The sequence below is a fragment of the Balaenoptera borealis genome (genome assembly GCF_965194805.1).
Source record: "Balaenoptera borealis genome assembly, chromosome: 2".
NCBI classification, from domain to species: domain Eukaryota; kingdom Metazoa; phylum Chordata; class Mammalia; order Artiodactyla; family Balaenopteridae; genus Balaenoptera; species Balaenoptera borealis.
The window spans coordinates 169,873,108-169,880,398 of record NC_138867.1 but is presented as its reverse complement, the minus strand read 5'-3'; the positions used below and the strand labels follow the sequence as shown (position 1 = coordinate 169,880,398).

The 7,291-nt window shown below is 37.6% G+C and overlaps 1 protein-coding gene across 1 annotated transcript in view; it reads left to right on the top strand.

The window, feature by feature from the left end:
- Positions 1-7,291, top strand: part of NLRP3 (NLR family pyrin domain containing 3) — a 133,799-nt gene that overhangs the window by 89,621 nt on the left and 36,887 nt on the right. The window lies entirely within an intron of this gene.

The following is a 7,291-nucleotide window of genomic DNA, read 5'->3' as shown; positions in this document are numbered from 1 at the left end:
ACCACTCCTCCGTGCGGGAATCTCTCCTCTTTGCCCTCCGCACCCCTGTGGCTGCGCTCTCCTCCATGGCTCCAAAGCTTCCCCCCTCTGCTACCCGCAGTCTCTGCCCACGAAGGGGCTTCCTAGTGTGTGGAAACCTTTCCTCCTTCACGGCTCCCTCCCACTGGTGCAGGTCCCGTCCCTATTCTTTTGTCTCTGTTATTTCTTTTTTCTTTTGCCCTACCCAAGTACGTGGGGGAGTTTCTTGCCTTTTGGGAGGTCTGACGTCTTCTGCCGGCGTTCAGTGGGTGTTCTGTAGGAGCAGTTCCACGTGTAGATGTATTTCTACTGTATCTGTGGGAAGGAAGGTGATCTCCGCATCTTACTCTTCCGCCATCTTGCACCCTCTCCTATTCTAATTCTTTAGGTAAGGTCTGTGTCTGTCATAGTTAGTATTGGCTTGGCCAATGAGTTCATTTGGGGTTTTCCGTAAGATGTTACAGAAAAACAAGAATGAACTGTCTGGCCAACCCAATATTATGTTCTCCATTGTCCCAATATATTTGCCCGATACCTGGCATGTTGACAACATCTAATACATATTTGTTATTATAATAATTGTTATTATTGTTAGTCAATGAATGAATGATTCTGGAGCTAGTCTGTTAATCAGAGTATAAAATGCTATTTTTTTCTAGCTTTATTTAGATATAATTGACATATAACCTTGCATAAGTTTAAGGTGTTCCAGCATGTGTTTTCTCCCAACACCACCAAATGACACTCTGACACCAGCTGGGTGTCAATCCAAGCAATTCTGACACTATCTGAAGATAGTGTCAGATCCCACAGGTTAACGGCTCAATACTACAAAACTGCCTCTCCCCCATACACTTTAGAGTCTAATTGTAATTCCAAGCTGTCACTTGTGATTCTGACTGATGGGACTAGATCAGAGGTTCCCACAACCCCCTCCTTGGGTTTGGTTAATGTGCTAGAGTGGCTCACATACTCAGAGAAACATTTTTCTTACTAGATTATCAGTTTATTAAAAAATAATGTAACTCAAGAATAGCCAGATGGAAGGGATGCATAGGGTAAGGTATATGGGAAGGGCACAAAGTTTCCACACCCTCTCTGAGCATGACACTCTCCCAGAACCTCCACATGTTCACCAACCTAGAAGCTCTCTTAACTCAATTTTTCTGAGTTTTTTATGGAGGTCCCATTACATAGGCATGATTTATTAAAGCATTGGCAATTTGATTGAACTCAGTCTCCAGCTGCTTTCCCCTCCCCGGAGGTCCAGGGATAGGACTAAAAATTCCCCTAGCAAGCAGCCCTCATTCTTAAGTTACCTAGGGACTTTCCACAAGTCACTTTATTAACATAATAAAAGACATCTTTATGACTTTCCTCCATTAGGAAATTCCAAAGGTTTAAGGAGCTCCCTGCCAGGAATGGGGACAAAGGCCAAATATATATTTCTTATTATAAAACACATTGCAGTGTATAACATGTTGATTTGATACACTTATATATTGCAAAATGATTACCACTATAGCATTAGCAAACACCTCCATCATGTCACATAGTTACCATTTTTTTTGGTGGTGTGACCATTTAAGATCTACTCTCCTAGCAACTTTCAATAATGTAATTCAGTATTATTATTTTTTTATTTTATTGAAGTATAGTTGATTTATGATGTTGTGTTAGTTTCAGGTATACAGCACAGTGATTCAGTTACATGTATGTACATATCTATATCTAACCATCTATCTATCTATCTGCATTCTTTTTCAGATTCTTTTCCCTTATAGGCTATTATAAAATATTGAGTATAGTTTCCTGTGCTATACAGTAGGTCCTATAACACAGTATTATTAACTATAACCAATATGCAGTATATAAGACCCTCAGAACTTGTTAATATTATAATTGGAAGTTTGTACCCTTTGATCAACATCTCCCCATTTTCCCCACCCTCAGCCCCTGGTAACCACCTGTCAACAAACAAAAATGCACAACATAAGAGCAGTGAGTTGAGTTTTATTCAGTGTCTTACTGAGGCCTATAGCCTGGGAGACAGCCCCTCAGATAGCTCTGAGGAACTACTCTGAAAAGGTAGGGGGAGAGGCCAATATATATGTGATTTTGGGAAGGTATATGTGCAATCCACCATATGTCTAGGTAGAAGGTTAGTTACTTCTAGTCATGAGGGACAGATATCTCAGTTAATGCTTTTAGTGCTTTTCTAAGTATGGGAAGATGCAAGAATTCGGGTTCATAAAAAATTTCTCCTGAAATATATCTAACTATCTAAGGACATTTTTTGCCTCTTTTCCCAAAGCACAGAGTGTCTCATCCTGCTCTTCATCCTGAATTCCTTTCAGAGTGTATTGTAGGTCAGCAACTGCAGTGGTTAGTAACTTAATCTTTGTAGAACCCGATAGTGAGCAACATTCCTTGTTTTACACGCCATTCTATTCTCTGTTTCTATGAGTCTCACATACAAGTGATTCCATGTATAAGGTATTCCACGTATAAACAATTCCACATGTAAGGGATATCATACAGAATTTGTCTTTCTCTGTCTGACTTATTTCACACAACATAATGCCCTCAAGGTTTATCCATGTTGTTGCAAATGGCAGGATTTCCCTCTTTCTCATAGCTGAATAATATTTTCTTTACCCATACATCTGTTGTTCAACACTCAGGTTGTTTCCATATCTTGGCTATTGGGTATAATGCTACAATAAACATAGGAGTGCACATATCTGTTTAAGATCCTGTTTTCAATTCCTTTAGATATATACTCCAAAGTGAGATTGCTAGATCATATGGTAATTCTATTTTTAAATTTTCTTTTTTTTTCTTTTTTTGAGGAGTATCCATGCTGTTTCCCATAGTGGCTGTACCAAATTACATTCCTACCAGCAGTGCAGAAGTGTTCCCTTTTCACCACATACTCATCAACACTTGTCATCCCTCATCTTTTTGATGATAGCCATTCTGACAGGTGTGAGGTCATATCTGTGTGTGGTTGTAATATGCATTTTGCTGATGATTAAAAATATATCTTTTCATATATCTGTAGCTATTTGTATGTCTTCTTTGAATAATTATCTACTCAGATCCTCTGCCCATTTTAATAGGATTGTTTGAGTTTTTGCTATTCACTTGTATGATACTAACCCCTTATTAGATATATGATTTGCAAATATTTTCTCCCATTCTATAGGTTGCTTTTTTATTTTGTTTATTGTCTCTTTTACTGTGAAGTGTTTTAATTTGATGTGGTCTGACATTAATTTTTGCTTTTGTTGCTCGTGATTTTGTCGACATATCCAAAAAAGTGTTGTCAAGACCAATTTCAAGGAATTTCTTTTGGTTTTCTTTTAGGTATTTTACAGTTTCAGATCTTTAAGCCTTTAATTGAGTTCAAGTTAATTTTTGTGAGTGGTGTAAGATAGGGATCCAAATTTATTCTTCTACATGTGATTATCCAGTTTCCCCCATTGAGTTTTTGGCTGTATATGTGAGATTTTATTTCTGGGCTATTGATTCTGTTCCATTGGTTTGTGTGTCTATTTTTATGCCAGTACCATACTGTTATTAGTACTATGGCTTTGTAGCATAGTTTGAGATCAGGAAATGTGAGACTTCCAGCTTTGTTATCTTTCTTCAAGATTGATTTGGCTATTTGGAATCTTTTATGGTTCCATCCAAATATTAGGATTTTAAAATTTTCTGTAAAAAATGCCATTGTATTTTGATTGGGATTGCTTTGAATCTATAGATGTCTTTGGGTAGTATGGACATTTTAACAACATTAATTCTTCTGATCCATGAACATGGTTTATCTTTCCATTTATTTGTGTCTTATTTTATTTCTTTCTTCAAAATCCTAGAGTTTTGAGTATACAGATATTTCACCACCTTGATTAAGTTTATTATTAAGTATTTTATTGTTTTTGATGCTATTGTGAATGGGATACAACCAAGCAATGTAGGCAGTGAAATAGGTGCTTGACAGAATCTACTGCCTATGATCCAATATGAGTCATTGAGTCATTTATACCAATAAATATTTTATCTTATTTTTGAGTCTAAATTATTCAAATTACTCAATTTAACTCTGCAAAGAGCTATTGTGAACCCACTTTAAAGATTAGGTAACTGAGGCTTTGAATGGGCATGTGACTTGCTCAAGGTTATGTGACCATTAAGTGTTGGAGCAAGGAGTGCATATGGGTTTGCACTAATAAATAATATTAGTTTCCTATCTCCCACACCCTTAGTGATCTAATGTAGTCTAATGGGTTCAAATACTAACTATATCCTTAAGGCTCTCCAAATTATATCCCTGGCCAACACCTCCATGCCAAACTTCAGACTCAAACAGCTTATTGTCTATGTTGTATCTTCATTTGTATGGTGTTGTGGACTGAATTGTTTTTCCTCAAAATTTATGTGTTGAAGCTCTCACCCCTATTTTGACTGTGTTTGGAGATGGGGCCTTTAAGGAATAATTAAGATTATCTGAAAGATGTCATAAGAGTGACACCCTAATCCCATAGGACTGATGTCCTTATAAGAAGCTGAAAAACACCAGACCTGCATCTCTCTCTCCCTCTCTCCCTCCCTGAGCATGCATAAAGGAAAGGCCATGTGAACACACAGTAATAGGGAGGCAATCTACAATCCAGGAAGAGAGACCTTACCAGAAACCAACCTTGACTGAGTCCTGATCTAGGACCTCCAGTGTCCAACCTTTGAGAAAATAAATTTCTGTTGTTTAAACCACTCAATGTGTAACATTTTGTTTGGCAATCCAAGCTAAAATACAGATGGCTAATACACATCCCAAACTTAATGCTTCAGAAAATGAACACTGTTCCTTACCAGACCTTCTCCCCATCTCAGTTGATGTAACCCTTATTCTACTAGTTTCTCAGTCAGAAACCTCAGTGTCAACTTGGACCACTCTTTTTTCCACTACACCTCCTCCCCCCCAACTCAGCACATATAATCTACCAGCAAATCTTATTAGCTCTCCCTTCAAAATACTCAGATTGCAATTATTTTTCACACCTTACATCAGCAATAATAATTGTATTAAAATGTAAGTCAAATCATATGCATCTTACTTGAAGCTCTTCACTGTCTTCCACCTGACTCTGAGTAAATGTGCAACATTGCTATAATAATCCACAAAGCCCTATACCAGTTGTTCCTTCATCCCTTCCATACCCATTACTTCTCTGATCCTATTTCCCACCACTTCCCCCATTCCTCCTTTGACTTCAGGCACAGAAGTCTCCAGGTTGTTCCTGAAACTTGCCAGGTGCTTATTTGCCACGTTGCCTTTGTCCCTGCTTTCAACTCTGCCTAGAATTGCTACCTTCTCCTCATGTCTGTCTTCAAGTTTCACCTCAAGAGTGATTTTCCCTACTGTGCTACTCAGAATTGCAGAATCACCCTTTCTCCCTTCCTGCTCTACTTCTCTCAAGAGTACTTCCCACCACCTGACATTCTATATGCTTATTTCCTTATGTTTACATATGTGCCTCTTTCTTTCAGAATGTAAGCTCATGAGGGCAATGGCTTGCTGTTTGCTTCATTCCCTTCTGCATCCCCAGTTCTTAGAACATGGTCACATACATGCTGTTTAATGCCCATGTGTATAAATATGTTGGAGTCTAGACTGCAGGACAGTGGCCAGCTGGGGAATGCAAATAGCTTATGGAAAAATGAATTTTCACCCTGCTGAAAATGAGTAGTCTTCTTTTCAACTTGTTCCTCCCAGAGCTGAGCTAGCCTATAAGAAAAGATGATTAGCTTGATTGTGGTGACAGTTTCACAATATATACATATATCAAAATGTCATGTCATACATCTTAAATATATGCAACTTTTATTTGTGTCTCATACCTCAATAAGGTGAGAAAAATAACAAAAAAGAGATAAGGTCTCACACTGGGTTTTGCAGTTTCATTTTTTCTTTTCTATTTACCTATAATATTTTACAATCACTATGCTACCTTCACATATCTCCTAAGTTGTCACCATCTATAGAAAAAAAAAAATCAAGAACCTTGAGAAAGTTATAATTATTTGCTTAAGGTTATTCTTATATATTCTCCATTTCTGTATAGAAGTTATTGAGTTATGGAATATATATATTTAAATTTCTTTTTGGCTGCGTTGGGTCTTCATTGCTGCACATGGACTTTCTCTAGTTACAGTGAGCAGGAGCTACTCTTTGTTGTGGTGCACGGGCTTCTCATTGTGGTGGCTTCTCTTGTTGCAGAGCACAGGCTCTAGGCGTTCGGGCTTCAGTAGTTGCAGCACACGAGCTTAGTAGTTGTGGCTCACAGGCTCTAGAGTGCAGGCTCAGTAGTTGTGGCTCAGTTGTTCTGCAGCATGTGTGTTCTTTCCAGACCAGGGATCGAACTCTTGTCCCCTGCATTGGCAGGTGCCACCAGGGAAGTCCTGAGTTATGGAATATTAACATTATTAATATTAATATTCTTCAGGGAAGAATTTTTTTTTCCCAAATGACACAAATATTAAGTGCTAATTACATTATGTTAGTCTTTTATTTTTTCATTTATGCATTCCTCCAAGACCTATGTGGTCTTAGTTTTGTCTTAAAATATATATATTTTTTACCATACTGCTTTTCTTTCTTGCAAAAAAAAATTTCAATTCATACATTTTTTCCTATTGAAGATAATAAAACAAAAAGAAATACACTTTGTGAGTTAGAGTGATACATTACATATGCCCAGCCATTGAGCTTCTCAGAATTTAAGTTTCTATGTGCATCATGGTGCAAAGAGTTGGTGTGGCCTCGCCTGTCATGTGCATCACATTAAGTGCGGTAGAAGTATTTCAGCCATTCATCATATGTTGGTATATATCAGACTGTCTCACCATGCCCTATTTGGAGTATGCAATCTACTCCAAAGAAGGCTGAAACTGAGGTACAGATCCCAAATAGAGGTTCCCAAATAGAAAATCAGGCTTCTTGGATTAAGACACTGTACATGCTAAAAATAAATGGTAGTTTCTAATTAGACCCAACTAATAAAAAAGACACAATAGACACTACAAATGTGGGTGTTGATGTGACACCTAGCTGCTTCTTAAAGTGGGGAATCCTTAGGTAAATACTGGAAGGAATTTCTATTTTTAAGGATGATGATGGGCTTTTAGAAAGATAGCAAGACAAACTAATAACTAGTAAATATGTCTTTTCTTCCCATAGTGCATGTAATTTTATGTTTTAGAAGAAAATGCA